This window comes from Pinus tabuliformis, chromosome 6 (assembly GCF_031772625.1).
Source record: "Pinus tabuliformis cultivar Carrire ecotype Pingquan chromosome 6, CPIR1, whole genome shotgun sequence".
NCBI lineage: Eukaryota > Viridiplantae > Streptophyta > Pinopsida > Pinales > Pinaceae > Pinus > Pinus tabuliformis.
The window spans coordinates 1,792,339,036-1,792,356,016 of NC_142292.1; positions in this window are offsets into that span (position 1 = coordinate 1,792,339,036).

Consider the following 16,981-nt stretch of genomic DNA (forward strand, 5'->3'; position numbering starts at 1 on the left):
GGGAAGGAAACGGTCATCCACACAGACCACCGACCCCTGCAGTTCATACAGACCCAAGGGAAATTGCAGAATGATCGCCATCAGAAGTGGTCTACATACCTGCAACAGTTCCATTTGAATATCAAGTATAAGAAGGGCAGCACCAATAATGTTGCAGATTGCCTCAGTCGACCACCGATCATGGCGTTAACCACCGTGCTCAACTCTTGTGGGCACGAGACTTCTGATTGGCCACTTCTTTACAAAAGTGACCCAGAATTCGGCCACACATACCAGACACTCTTGGAGGGTCGGCATGTTGCAGATTTTCACCTCCAGGATGCCCTATTATACCACCTCGGTCACCTTTGTGTTCCTTCAAGCGAGTGTGCCAAGATTATTTGGGAAGCACATTACAGTCGGGCTGCTGGGAATTTCGGGGTCAAGAAAACAGTGGCAATACTGCAAAATTATTTCTATTGGCCGAATCTTCGACAGGATGTTGGGAAGTACATCCGATCATGTAATACATGTGCCATTGCCAAACCGACCATTAAGAAGCACAACCTCTATACCTCGTTGCCTACCCCTAGTCGACCTTGGGAATCCATCTCCATGGATTACATGTCAGGCCTTCCTTCCACTAAGCATGGAAATGACTGTGTTTTTGTGGTCGTCGACAGGTTCTCGAAGATGGCCATTATGGTGGCCTGCAAGAAGAATATCACAGCAGAAGCCACTGCTAAACTCTTCTTTGAACGAGTGTGGGTGAACTTTGGGATCCCACAGTCTATCATCTCAGATCGGGACAGTCGGTTTCTCAGCACATTTTGGTCCAGTCTCTGGTCAATGCTGGACACCAAACTCACGAAGTCCACAACCTTCCATCCTCAAACTGATGGCCAGACAGAGGTTGTCAATAGGATGATTGTGCACATTCTGCGCATGTATAACTCAAAGCATCCACGCACATGGGACGAGAGCCTCCCCTATGTTCAGCACAGCTACAATCGAGCTCTTCACAGCTCCACTGGCCATAGCCCTTTTCAGGTGGGTTTGGGATTCTAGCCACTATGCCCCATTGATGTGGCCATGCCACTTGCAGCTACTCACATGAATTCAGCTCATGTCCAGTCCGAAACAGATAAGGCCACCAGCTTCATTGAGCGCATCCAACATATTCGCCAGCAGGTCCATGACATTCTTGAGAAATCAAATGCCAAGTATAAGCAGCAACATGATCAACATCGGGTGCCACACAAGTTTCAGGTGGGCGACAAAGTCTGGTTGCATTTGCAAAAGGAACGCCTTACTGGAGCATATCGGAAATTGAGACCACTCCGATATGGTCCTTACACCATTACTAAGGCTTTGGGAGACAATGCATTTGAGCTCAGCATTCCCCCATTCCTTGGCCTGCACCCAATGTTCAATGTGGACCGCCTTCGGCCATACTTTCCACCATTGCTAGACACATCCAACATTGCAGAACAGCTCAAACCCACAAAATTAAATCCAAATTGCATGGAACAAGCTGCAACTGATCGGATCATGGACACACAGATCAAGAACACTCGCCAACAGAATATCCAACTGTATCGAGTTGTCAAAGCAGGCCAACTCCTTCAGCAGGGCAAGTGGCTCACCAGGGAACAAGTTCAGCAAAAGTTTCCTCATCTCATGGAGGAGCTCAACGCAATGGGGACCATTGCTTCCTAAGGGGGGAGGAATGATCCAGGTGGATATTGGTGGCCACCTGCCAAGTCCACCTAGACCCCCACCATTGTCTTTCTCAGCATTTTCAGTTTCCTTAATTGTAGCACAACTTACTATTTTTAGCAGTTTTTCGGGTCCTGAACTTCCAGAGCCGTTTTGAGGCCCTAAACGACGTTTTTTGGGGAATCCGGGGGCAACATGGGTCCATGGAATGGACCGATGTTGCCCGTTCCAACAATGATAATGCTCGGATAGATCTTTCTAACGAGCTATTGTATGCGTCAAACGAAGATCATATGCCAAAGTTACGACCCCAGGAAGTTGATGTACCAATTTACCCCAAACGGGGCCCACAATTTGGCATTTCATCTCCTAGGGTTAGGTTTTGGAATGTTAAGGGTTTTCCATTGTTTCTCAACAATAAATAGGCCTTCGAGCCTCATTGTAACACAGTTCAGAGGCATGTAGCCATCACATCTCTTCTCAGAGATAAGCTACCATCGCCCTAGCTGGTTTATTTCCATTTCTGGTTGTAAGCATATTTCAGTATTTTCCATTAATGAAATGAAGTATTATTTCTGCTGCATCTTTGTGTATATGGTTATCTCTGTAATTTGTTGCGTTCCTGTTTAAATCCGGATCAATAATACTATTATTAAACAAAGGGCTGATCTTAAAATCCACATAGTGATTTAGCTTATCTGGTGATGAGTAGAAACAAAAAGATGATATGACTATTACAGTTTTCAAATAGAAAATTAAATAACCATAAGTAAGAAAACCTTCAAACAATGTTAAGAAAGTTTGACAAAATATGCCCAAGATTACAAAGATACTGATGATTTTATGATTTAGAGGGAATTACTTAAACAAATAGTTTTTATAATTCATTCTCTTTAAAGATGATCACTTCAGAAAGCTTATAAGAGTGAATTGAGACTCAACTACTCCTATCTGGTTATCTTTGTAAAACTTAAGAATATGAAGAAAACACAGTGAATGAAAACTAGAAAACTTACAAGGAATACAAAACTGTATGAATCAAAATTCAAAATCCTTTACTTTGGTATTAATGATTCAGAAAAAGCTAAGTACATTTATTGCTTACAAATGTTTCTTCAAGGGTGCAACCCTTAATAACTCATTAAAGAGAGTTATTTATACAATCTTAGAGCTAAGAAAATATCTTAAACAAATTTAAAAAAAAATATATTAATACAAAATTTGGAATATGAACTGGTAGTCGATCTGTCACTATTTTGGTGTTGAACTGTCAATGACTGTTCTTGGAAATGCTGAATGCTGCTGAGCTGTTGATGACTATCCCTAGAAATGTTGAATGTTGTTTGGTCCTTCTTTTAGTCAAGTAAATAATCTAATTGTTTCTAACGTTTCTAATTTGGGATAGATAACTTAGTTACCCTTGAATAAACCTCACCCATTTCTGTATATTTAGTAAAAGTAGGTTTCACTAAAAATATATGTCTGATTTAATTTAGGATGAAAAAGGTATCTTTGAGTGCATTCGACACAACCCTTGGTGTTGCTGCACTTGTTATGTTTGAAACTATAGCTCCATTGTTCTTGGCCTCTGCAAGTTTTCAGACATAGTCTTCAATGGGCAGTAATTTATCATTTATCACCAACATAGAGGGAAAACCCTTGCTGGTCAAGGGTTCTAACCCGCTAAAAAAACATTGAACTATGACATTAACACTGCTGCATTTTCCCTCCAACTGAAGAATGAGATTTTTCTTTGTAATAATATTCTTCACTTCTAGTATGGTTGCTTTCCTGTCATTAATACTTAATTCTTCAAGCTCATAAATGTCTTTAGAATTCAGAAACTTGATTATTTCAGTGGCAACTTCTGGCATGTCCTTGTTATCGGGAAAACTAGTGTCCATTCAGAGATGCTAGTCCCACTAAGACAAGTAGTTGTCTTAGAAACAAACAAACAAAATTTACTTGTGTTTTCCTTTATGAGAGGTAGATGAGAGAGAAGAAGAGAGTACCAACCTTAGTCTTTTGCTTGGCTCCTTGCTTGTTTCCTCCCTCCTCTGATAGAATTTCACCACTCCTCCTTCACTTGTCCCGCTTCAAAGAACACCTGTAGAGTCAAAGCAGCATAATACCATCAAAGCATAGAGATCTATAACCATAAACAATATAGGATCAGATGTACATTAACCATACAAATGCATACACAGATACAAGATTCAGAGATATACAAGCATATGGAGGAAAACTCAAATAGCTTTATTGATAGAAGTAGTAGAAGAAAGGATTACAACCCAGCTGTCCAATCCAGCGCCATCCTCCCAGCATGAAAGCCCTCTTCACGTCATGAAAAGCTAGATCACCCAACACTACAATGTTTCACAGAGAAACCAACAACACTTCCTTACAAAATACAAAATTCTAGCCTCTGGATCTCTAGGATGAGGGATCCATATTTGCAGGTGGGTGAGTCAGCTTCTGGAATTTTGATTAGTCTCATTTCACTGATAGTTCTTGGTTCCACTTGGATATTTCATGATCTCTTACTCATCCCTGGGTAAATTCAGAGAGGCAAGTGTTAAATGAGTAGTTTCTAGAAGATTCTCGTGGTTTCCACCTAGCAAACTGCCTCTGCCATTTGTCTGCTCTTGCTCATTGCACCCTACAGAAGGGATTTCAATATGCATCGCACCCTTTGCATGTGACAGGTGAGATGCATCGCACCCTTAGCATGGAGCAGTATGTATGGTCCATTTTTGACCAGTTATGAGCAGTTTTTCAGCGAGAACTTCTGGGAAATGGTGTAATTAGCTGACCTTGTTCTTTTAGGGTATGAAACAACACTTTTAGGGGCTTAGAAGCCCTTAGTTCATGGACATATGTGATTGGGGTTGCAGTGCCCAAATATGTCTATAACAGTCCTCAAGTTCCTTGGAGATGGTTTCAATAACTTCTTGAGCTTTCTCCAACAAGTCCTTTTGATCAAAGATTATCTTGATATAAGGCCAAATATCTTTGATTGATTCAGTAATCTCTTCCCATAAAATTTCCTTTACAAAACCCCATTTATTTCCAAGGTAAGATTCTTTGATTTATTTCTGCAATACCTCAATTTGAATTTTTTCCTTTTGCAACTCACCTGCATGTGAATTGTCTGCAACTGTTTTCATGTGTTGTATGTCTTCAATTGATCCTACAATTTATTCATTTCCTCTGTCTGAATAGACAGATTTTGAATAGCTTCAACAAGCTGTTCAGCTCCTGCTACTGTTCCTATAGTTGCTATTGTGCCTGAGGCAGAAATTGTAGTTATAAAGACTGTTGTAAGAGGAACTACATCCATGGGAATATTGGCCTTTTTGTAGTTTCTTCTTTCTCTTTGACAAGTTTCTTCATTTGCTCCTCCATCTGTTTTATTTTCAGATTTTGTTCCATGATGAGCTTCATCATGTTAGATTTTTGAGTCTCAGTTTCTTCAATCTCTTTAGTTATTGGGTCCTCTGAAGCTGGTAATTTTAGTTGCTTCCTTAATGATGAAATCTCAATATTTTTCTTCTTGATAATTTCTTCTGCAACCTTTATATCAGAGGGATCATATCCCATCTTCAGCATGTTATGAACCCAACTCACAAAAACATAGAAAATATAGTTGAAATACTTAGAATTCAGCCTCTTCGAGGGGGAAACCTCCTTTACATTACACAAATGAACAATTCTTGGATGATACAAATGACAAGACCTCCTTTCTATATATAGGAGTCTAAGGGGTCATAATATAATCAGAGCTGACATAAAAACAATAATGTAAGGGGACGATAATAATAATAGTGGGCTTCTATGGGGCACAATAATAACAATATTGGGACTACATGGGCACAACAATATAATAAGGGGTTGTACTAATAACAATAAGGGGTTACACTAGTAGTATAGGGGCCTAACATGCCCCTCTCCTTCAAAAAGTGTTGTCCTCAACACTTGAGTAGTTCTTGATGCTTCTATATAAAATTCTTGTCCTCCCATGTGAAATCTTCAGCAGGTAAGTTCTTCCACTTGATGAGATACACTGAAATTGATCGATTTCGCAACTGTCGGGTTCTTGTTTCTGTGACTTCTCTAGGTTCCAATATGATTTTTACTTCCTCTTCAAGTTCTGGAAATATTTTTTGAATTGGGATCTTTTGCAACTTTTGAATGAGTGGCCACACTTCTTCATCTTTATTCCATTCATACCTTGCTTCGTTTATCCAATCTGGTTGGATAATAGAAATAACACAAAGCAATGCTTCCACATCCTCATCCTTTCTTGAGAGTGCATCTGCAACAAAATTTTGCTTCCCTTTTCTATAGATGATGTCAAAGTCATAACCCAACATATTTGTGACCCATTTTTTTGTTCTTCTAAAGATAATATTTGTTCTAAAAAGTATTTAAGATTATCATGATCCATTTTTACCTCGAAGTGTCTTCCCATTGGGTAAGGTCGCAATTTCTTAAGTGCATGTAGTATTGCCAACATTTCCTTCTCATAAATAGCTTTCTTGAGATGTAACCGTAAAAATACCCAATCACCTACATCAAAACATTTTTCATTGCGATGTTGATCTACCTATTGTTTCCTTCGATTCTGCACCAAAGTGGTGTTATCCTTTAAAAGTTGGAGAACTTGTTGTTGATGCTCGATGTGATCTTTCACTACTTGAACCTTTTTCTTCTTGATATGTCCTTCTATCTGTAGAGTTTGAGGAGTGGTAATTTCTTCCAATCCTTTACAAGATATGGTCAGATTCATTTGTTGATGCTCGATGTGATCTTTCACTTCTTGAACATTTTTCTTCTTGATATGTCCTTCTATCTTGATAGTTTGAAGAGTGGTAAAAGCTGACCAATGAATTACAAGATATGGTTGGATTCATTTCTTCTTTCTTGATTTGATCTTTCACTTCTTGAACCTTTTTCTTCTTGATATGTCCTTCTATCTTGAGAGTTTGAGGAGTGGTAATTCTGGCCAATGCATTACAAGATATGGTTTGATTCATTTCTTCTTTCTCGATGTGATCTTTCACTTCTTGCACCTTTTTCTTCTTGATATGTCCTTATATCTTGAGAGTTTGAGGAGTGGTAATTCTTGCTAATGATTTAAAAATATGGTCTGATTCATTTCTTCTTTCTTTGGGGTTGGGTCCTGGCGTATATCCTCTTCTTTTAATGTTTCTTGATCCTTTTCTTCCTCCTCTTCATACTCTATGTGTTATAGACATATTTAGGCACTGCAACCGCAATCACATATGTTGATAAACCAAGGGCTCTTAAACCCCTAAAAGTGTTGTTTCATACCCTAAAGAATCATGGTCAACTGATTACATCATTTCCTAGAAGTTCCGCCTGAAAAACCACTCAGAACTGGCAAAAACTGGACCATATAGACTGCTCCATGGTCAAGGTACGATGCATACTGGCTGCTACACTAACCAGGTGCAATGCATACTGAAAGAGACTTTTGTGGGGTGCGATGAGCGAGAGTAGACAAATGGCAGAGACAGTTTGCTAAGTGGAAACCCAGAGAATCTTCTAGAAACTTCTCATATGACACTTGCCTCTCTGAATTCGCCCAAGGATGAGTAAGAGATCAATGAAATCTCCAAGTGGAACCAAGAACTATCAGTGGAATGACACTAATAAAAAACCCAGAGTTGACTCACCCCTCTACAAATATCTATAAATGGATCCCTCATCTGAGAGATCTGGAGGCTGGAATTTTGTAATTTGTAAGGAAGTGTTGTTGGTTTCTCTTTGAGAAGAGACATTGTATTGTTGGGTGATCTTGATTTTCATGAGGTGAAGAGGGCTTTGATGTTGGGAGGATGATGCTGGATCAAACAACTAGGTTGTAATCCTCTCTTCTATTTCTACTATCAATAAAGTTCTTTGAGTTTTCCTCGATATAATTGTGTATTTGTGAATCTTGTTATTTGTGGATGCAATTATATGGTCAATGTATTTCTGATTCTACATTATTGATGATATCATAGATCGAAATGCTTTGATGGTGTTTTTTTCTTTGCCTCTACAGGTATTCTCTAAAGTGGGACAAGTAGGAGAGGAGTGGCAAACTCTATCAAGGGAGAGAGGAAACAAGCAAGGAGCCAAGCGGAAGATACAGGTTGGTCCTCTTTTCTTCTCTCTTATCTATCATACATAAAGGAAATCTCGAAGTGCTTTGAATTATTTGTTTCTAAGATAGCTACCCATCTTAGTGGGACTAGCAGATCAAAAAGACACTAGTTTTCCTGGAAACAAAATGGTGACTTCGCTGGGGAGCGAATAGCTTGTTTGTTTGTTATTGTTGTTTTCTTTATAAACTATAGACGGAGCCTGAAGTTAAGCCAGCTAGCCTTCGAACTTCTCTTTCTATGCAAGTGCAAAGTAGATCAACACTGCTTCAGTCAATCTCTGGGTTGGTTTATGAACTGAACATCTCACTTGCAAACATCCTAAGTGCCCTTGTGGTAGCTCAATAAACTCATAAGCTCATACCCCTGTACTTTGTTTTTACTATCTATCATAGCTCAGCCTAAATCACTGAACTTAGCTGCAAATTTTGAGCAAAAACCAAACTCAGTTTTTGTTCCCTGGTCCATTGCATTGTCTGTAACTGGCAGCCCATATGCATCGCACCTACCGTGTGTTGCAGGCGAGATGCATCCCCGTTTCCCTTAAGGACAGGTGTAATGACTGAATGATACTGTTTCTCTCTTTGGAATTTGATTTTTTCCTCCTTGTTTTCAGCTCTATGCAGTAGTTTTGCTGCTTATGATCAGTATATCATTGCTGAAGCCTCCTTCCTTTACATTATTCAGCCTCCATTGATAAGGATTTGTAAATGTTTTTATGTGTTTGTCTATCATTTACAGTCCTTCTTTGTCAAAAGTAGATTAATCGAACTGTCGTTTTTGATGCAAAGAAGTGTCGTAACTGTCATTTTGAGTCAAAAAGAAGAGTGTCGTAAAGTCTTCCTCTTCTAGGTAGTCGGTTATACTTTTTCCATTATATTTGATTTTAATTTTCAATATTTGAAGTTTCGAAAGCAGTTTTCCATTCGAAATTGAAAGTGTCGTTTTAGTCTTCCTTTCATTTTGAAAAGAAATTGTTGAAGTGTAGCTTTGAAGAAAATAGTTCAGATACTTAGTTTTCCTTTTTGGCATTCTCACATTAAGGAAACGAAAAACAAATACACGCATGTGCACTTGCATTTAGACTGCATGCGGAAAATGATTTAGGCAAAGTGCATTTAGTGTGTGCTCTTTGCTCTTTGTTGAAAGAATCATACTCTTCTTTCCTTAGTAGCTAGGATTTTCATTGCTAAAAGAAAACAAACGACTGTTTATCATTTTAGATTGCATATTTAGGAATTTTAGATCTAAATCATGTAGTGAACCTTGAAAGACAAACTTCTAAAAAGATCAACTCTAAAATAAACCTCAATGAAAATAACAACGCTTTGGAACCTAACGCAACACATCTAGAGGTTTAGGCTAGAGACGTATTCCGACGTCGTAAAACTTGGTAACTATCGTTTTCACCGAAGGTTGGGTGAATCCTCCTCTTTGAACGACAAGTGCTAGCACAGACTTGTGCTTCCCGTACTGTCGAGTATATTTTGGGAGACCATAATAGGCTGATATCCTTTATCCATAGGAAGCCGTGTCTGCCGCCCTATCGATTGCAATGAACTGAACACAACATTCGGGAAGATTGACTGCCGTATATAAGTCCTTGGTAATTTCTCTTTAATTTACCACCAAGGTGTATTTTGTAGTTTTGCGATTGGTTTGGTAATCCCTCTGTCTAGATTTACAGAGTAGTCACTTTTGTTCCTTTTTGACTCCTTAAAAGAAAAGGTCCATCTGAGCACTTGTCACTTCAGGCTCATTAGAAATCGAAGGCGACTAGAGTCATCTTTAGCTTTTTTTCGACTCTTAAAAATTGAAAAACAAAGTTGTGTCAAAGCATCATTAAAATTTATTTAATTCAGAATAACATTTTCCCCTTTTTAATTTTGAGTTGATCAAGTAATCCGCAATCGCGGAAGAAAGTCAATCAAAGCCCTGTCATTTGTGGAGGCTAGTGAGTCAACCGTATTTGACTCCAGAAATGAAACCATTCCGGGCAAAATGGTCTTGTTTAACTAAGTCCACCTCTCTTGGTTTATTTGAAACTTGTGTTTCAACATCATCAGAGACTACAGTGACTCCGATAATTTCTGGTACATTTGCCTTTACAGAAGAAGTTCCGCAGTTAACATTAGAACTGATCCTAGTGTGACAGTAGACGCTTCCATACTTGAAACAGTTCCGACAAGAGTTGGTCCAGAAACTGAAGTTCACTTACCTGAACATCTGGAAGTTGAGTTCTAGAATTCAGAAGGTGTCACCCCTCCAGTATCTGTCACTGCAGAAGCTATACCTTCTTCGGCTCCAGAAATATTTTACGGACCTGACGGTCTACCTCTTCCACCTGGACTGATTGCCATAGAAGAGGTTGTAGAGGATCTTCCATCTAGTACTCCATTGCATTTTGGAACTGGGATCCACTTATATCCTTCTATTCCTGAAGTTAGTTCTTTTAATCATCCTTCATCGCAAGTTCCTGTCGAATCGCTAGGAAATCTTTTGGATAGAATAAATATGTCTGAACAACTGTCAACATCTAGGACCGTGTCGTCCGATACAGCCACAACAGAACTTCCTGCTACCACTCCTATGATGTTTGCTGGTATACCATCTGTCCCAACTAGTTATCAATCGCTAGATGGAGTCCACCCATGGACTGTTTTGACAACATGGTCTATTCCCATTGGTTCCTTCGGGATCCTATCTGGCATTTCTTATGTTGAAGCTCAACAAATTGACCTTGCATACCTGTTTCAATGTGGGCAGCCCAGTCTTCAAAGGCCCATCTATCCTTGAGCATTGGATTTCCACCATATGGGGGGCAGTATGCTTTTTCATTTTTCCCTCCTACAGAACAACTGTATGAGAGCTCACAACAAAATTCAGGTCAAACTGGAATTACATCCAGTGGTTGGATACCAATACTGCCTCAAAAACCAAGGGTTGTATATTCAATGCAACCAACCTAACCTGTGTCGAATATTACCACTACAACTGCTATTATGACTGTGTCGCAAGTACAAGCACAGACTGTTGTATGTCAACCTCAAATCTCCCAGGTTGCAGTACAACAACCCTTGTCTCTATGGCTCAATCACAATCTCAGATTGATGCTTCCTTAACTGGAACGACTCAGGCTCAAACAAGTGTTATTACTTCACATCTTGTTCAATCATCCAGTATTGAACAACAACAAATGGTTCAACAACCATGGCTGGTGCAATATCAACAACTGCAATTCCAGCAAGCTTACCGAGGACTTGAGCAACAAGGCTTTGTAGGTAATGGGCAACTGCATTTTCAAAGTAGTTATCAACAACCATATTATATTGGTCATGTCCATCAACCTTATCAAAATTACCAGCATTAGATACATTATGTTGGTATGCAAAGACCTACTGCTCAGGTGATCCCATCTTATCCTGGGTATGATTCGCCAAACCTGAATCAACAGTTGCCCTTTGTAGCAACTCTAGAATTACCAGATTTGAATCGGTTAACAAATGATCCAATTGCTTATGCCCCTTGGTGGCCAATGATTCCTCATAAACTTCCCTTAGATATTCCTAAATTCAATGGAAATCCAGGTGAAGATCCATCGAATCACGTAATGACCTTTCATTTGTGGTGTTCATCCAACACCCTCAATGATGATTCGATTAGGCTTCGCCTTTTTCAGCGAACGCTAACTGGTCTGGCAGCGAAATGGTACATCAAATTTCCTAGAGCTTCATTCGATAACTTCAACGCCCTTGCCACTACCTTTTTAACCCACTTTCAGTTACCCATAAGGTACGAAATAGGGACATAACTCCTTACCAACTTTAAACAGATAACAACCACTCACATATCTGATCATATTCATGAGTGGCAATGTTTTTTTTGAATGGTAAAGACGTATGTTCCTGATCAACTTCTAGCTGAGTGGTTTATTAAGTCATTATTACCTTCTATTACGGAAGATGTGGCGAAAGGAGGAGTTGTCACTGAAGAGCAAGTCATTACTCGTGCACAATATTTAGAATTGATCTATACTCAGTCTAGCATGCTCTATGACAAAATCCCTGATGCTCCTAGACTAGAATTTTCCGTTCCTCCCCCTCCTAAATCAAACAAGGACTCTCATGCCGGCGATGGCATGATTGGTACCTCAAGTACACAAACCACAAAGGCTCAAACTGGTAAAGCCCTTGCAGTTTCTAGTAAAAAAGCAAATGACAAACTTCCTACCTCGGAGGTTAATGCCGTGTCATCTGACAAAGGCAAAGAACTGAAGCAACTAGGGGGCAAGAAGAAAGGGAAAAACAAAAAGAAGAAACAGGAAGATTCAACTCCTGAAAAATCTTCTGAAAACCCTGCTGGGCAAAAGAAACCTAATTAGCCATGTTTCATATGTAATGAGGACCATTATACGAAAAATTGTCCACATCAAGCTAAGGTCAAGAAATTTTTAAAAACTTCAAGCACCTCAGCAGTATTGACTGATCCATTTCCAAACCCAGAAACTAATCTGGTTGCTATCAATCATGCTTCCCCATCCCAAGTGCTTATGTTATCCGTCTCGAAGCAAAAAAATGATGCTTTGATATCAACAATGAATAAATATTATGGGAATCCACAGATGTCGAACAACAAGGCTACAGATCAACCCAGTAGTTTGACAACAACTTCGTCAGAAGTTGTGCCACCCATCATTCCTGAACTAACAATAAAGCCGCCAAAGGGAGTAGTACATAAATTGACATTTAATCCTCGTGCTCAAGCAGCATAGAATTATAATATAGTAGAGGATCTGGCTCAATCGCCATCTTCTATGTCGAAACTTGAAGTACTGCATAATTACCCCTCCCAAAAGCAAGCTTTATTATAAACAATAGGTGGGATTGACAGAACGGATTCCAATATTGTCCTTTAATCACAAAGGATATGAACCTTAGTTACCGGCCCAAATAGCTTTCCTTATACAAGTAAAAGCCCTCAACAAAACTGTTCATCGAACAATCATTGATGAGGGGGCATCTACTTGTATTATGTCAGTGAGTTGCTGGAAAACTTTAGGCTCACCACCCTTGTCACGATCATCAACGACATTAAAAATGTTCGATGGAAGAATATACACGCCATTAAAAATGTTCGATGGAAGAATATACACGCCATATGGGATATTAAGTAACTTGCAAGTTGAACTGGGGGGAAAAGACAATAGAAATTGAGTTAGAAGTTATTGATGGAAACCTTGATTACAATATCCTACTGGGAAGGCCCTCGATTTATGCTATGGCTACTGTTGTGTCAACATATTTTAGAAAGATTGCATTTCCATTCCAAGGCGGAATTACAATCGTTGACCAACTAACCTTTTTCCCCAACAGTTCACAAGCTACAGGAAGCATTCCAATGATCCATGGAAGCTCTCAATCGCTTCAAAATGTTAGAGTAGGCCTCCTAAAAGACCCCGCCTTAATGGGTACTTTTTCCCTCCCGCCTCCAAGTAATTTGGAGTAAGTGGCCATAATGGAAACTCGTCATATGGTATCTTCTACATCATCAAAGATTAAGAAGATTTCTGAACATTTTGTTAGTATGGATTATCGCCAGGTATTTCCCCCAAGCCCCATGAAATTTTGTAGAAAACAATTTTATGGGCCTGGGCGGCAAACCCAAATCAACACTCATTAAGTGTTTGGATGGGTAGGTCTCTATAATATGGAACCTCTTCAGATCCTTGGTCTCGTATACATTCTAAAGATGAAGGAATCATTCAGTCAATGATGATAGGAGAGGCACCATGGGAAGATTACCACCATCGTTCCCATCTTCAAGGTAACGACAAAGATTATAGGGAATAACCTTATTCATCCTTCAGTTTTTTATTTTCTATCAAATACTATAAATACAGTGGATTTCGAGTGAAATCTGTCCAATATTGAAGAGACTATCGCCATAAATATCTCGACTAAACCTAATGTTGTAGAGAATATTCATGTTGGAAAATCTTGTTCTTCTTCAGAATTGGAAATATACTGCGCTTTCTTTCGTGAATTTAGAGACGTCTTTGCATGGTCATATGAAGAAATTCCAGGCGTTGACTCGAGCATCATTGAACATGAAATCAAGATGTATCTAGATGTCAAACCAGTACGACAGTGGCTTCGACCGGTTCACCCGAAGAAAGCCGCTGCCATCAAGGCAGAAGTTGAAATTTTTTTACATGCTGGTTTCATTTACCCTATTCCTCTAACTGATAGGGTATCGAATATTGTTTCTGTGATGAAAAAGCAAGGAACGATTAGAGTGTGCATCGATTACAGGGATGTAAATCAAACTTGTCCAAAGGACAACTACCTTACACCCTTCATCGATTAGATAATTGATGAATGTGCCAGATGCGAAATCTTTCGATTCATGGATGGATTTTCCGGATACAATCAAATCAACATCCGCCCGCAGGACCAGTCGAAGACTGCATTTATATGTCCATGGGGCACATTCGCATACCGTAAACTACCTTTCGGTTTGAAGAATGCAGGGGTAACTTTTCAGAGGGCGATGAACTATGCCTTCCATGACATCAAAAACATCATTCAACCATATCTCGATGATCTACCGGCTCATTTGCGAAAGCAGACTGATCATCCACAGCGTTTGAGAGCTATATTTCTGCGTTGCTGACACTACAAGATAGGACTCAATCCACACAAGTGTGTGTTTTGTGTCGGTTCTGGTCAGTTACTTGGTTTCGTAGTTTCTAAGGACAGAATTTGAATCGACCCATGTAAGGTTCAGGCAATCATCAAATGTCTCCACCTTCAAATTTACTTCAGATTCATAAACTCCAAGGGAAAGAAAACTTTCTGAGGAGGTTCATTCCAAATTACGTCAAACTTGCTAAAGGTTATACACGTCTTTTGAAAAAAGAAGTGCCCTTCAACTGGGATTAGGTTGCGCAAGCTTCCTTTGATGCTTTAAAGGATTCCCTAATAAAAGCATCATTAATGTACACTCCTGACTATCAAAAAGACTTTAACCTGTATCTCGCCGCAACAGATACAACCATCGCAATGGTTTTAGTACAAGAAGACAATGGAATTGAACATCCAGTTTATTATTTAAGTCGAAACTTAAATGATACAGAAATAAAGTACTCCTATGTTGAAAAGCTGGCTCTAGTAGCTGTTCAAGTAGTACAGAGATTTCGACACTATATCCTCTTTCGCAAAACTACCATTCTATCAGATTGCAACCCTATGACCTACATTCTGTCGCGTCAATTACTAGGGGGAAAATATTCAAAATGGATAGCCATCTTGCAAGAGTTTTATTTGGAATTCACAAAATCCAAATCAAAGAAATCTCTAGTTTTCGTGGAGTTACTATGCGACCTCCCATCGTTGTCCAACGATTCAACATCTAAAGCATCAATTGTGGATGAAACTCTGTTTCTAATATCATCAAGCGATCCATGGTATGGGGATATAATGATCTATCTCCAAACCACCTTTAGGCCTAAAACTTCTCGCTCCGAACAACGACATATTCGATACCAAGCCAAAGACTACATGATCGTCGATGATACACTTTACCGTTGTGGTGTCAATACAGTTCTGTGAAGGTGCCTCACGCATGAGGAGGCAGAAAAAGTCTTGAATGATTATCATTCAGGTGCATGTGGGGGGCATCAATCTGGTTACGCTACGACACAAAGGATCTTACGAGCTGGTTACTTTTGGCCTACTATATTCAAAGATTGCATAATCGCAGTTAGAAGTTGCCATGCTTGTTAGATCTTCGAACGTAAAACCAGACTACCACCTGCACCATTGCATCCAGTAGTTTCTATTGGGCCATTCGCCAAATGGGGCATAGATTTCATGACATGTAACCCCACCTCGGCCGGGGGGCATGGGTATATCATAGTCGCAGTCAACGATTTTACAAAATGGGCCAAGGCGATGCCTACATTAAACAACAGCGACAAAACGACCGCTCTTTTCTTTTTCAATCATGCAGTCTCTAGATTTGGTGTTCCACAAGCTATAGTCACAGATCATGGATCACATTTTCGCAATCACATGATGGTTGAATTGGCTGCCAAATTAGGACTGTCCCACAACAATTCTACCCCATATTCTCTGCAAGCTAACGGACAAGTTGAGGCCATCAACAAAGTCCTGAAGTGTATGAAACAAAGGATGACTGGAGTCCACAAACGGAATTACAACTTAATGCTGTACTCAGCTCTATGGGCATATAGGACATCGGTAAGAAATGCAACTGGATTTACACCTTTTCAATTGGTATATGGCCTAGAAGTAGTCTTACCGATTCAATGTGAAATTTTATCTCTCAAGCTCGCAATCAATCTACTTCCCTAAACTTCGGAGGAAGAGGCTCGTTTCTTGGAACTAATCCAACTGGATGAAACCCATCGTGATGCCGCATTGGCTAACAAAGCTCATAAGAAATGTGTCAAGGCGCAATTTGAAAAAATGTCAAACCCCGTGTCTTATCAGAAGGTGACCTGGTCTTGCTTTACGATTAAGACTTCGATAAATTGGGAGCAGGTAAGTTCAAACCATTGTGGATGGGCCCCTACATTTTTAAAAGAGTATTAGCAAAAGAAGCCTACGAGCTAGTAGATTATGATGGGATTCCACTATCGCAACCCCGGAATCGGTTGTATCTTAAGCGTTACTAGGCTTGATTAAGTGTAGTAATCTCTTTATAGATATGATTTTGTTACATTTTTATTTTCGTCAAGAGTTATCATTTTGGTTAGGTAATCCACTTTGCATTTGTTTCAGATGTCAGACCTGTTGGAATCATTCGTTGGATATGTCGATGGAGCTAGTCATAGTACGCAGAACCTATCTTCTACAACTTGGGTCATTTTTGATCCAAGCGGTGAGTTAGTGAGTTTTAGAGGGATATGTATTAGTCGATCAATGAACAACATTGTTGAGTACAGTGCATTGATGGAGCTTCTCTCTGATGCCATCGCACATGGCATACGCCAACTTGTCAGGATAGATTCACAACTCGTCATCCTACAACATACTGGCGTCTATTCCGTTCGGAATCTAGCTATCTATCGTATGTTCCTAAGGGTCAGG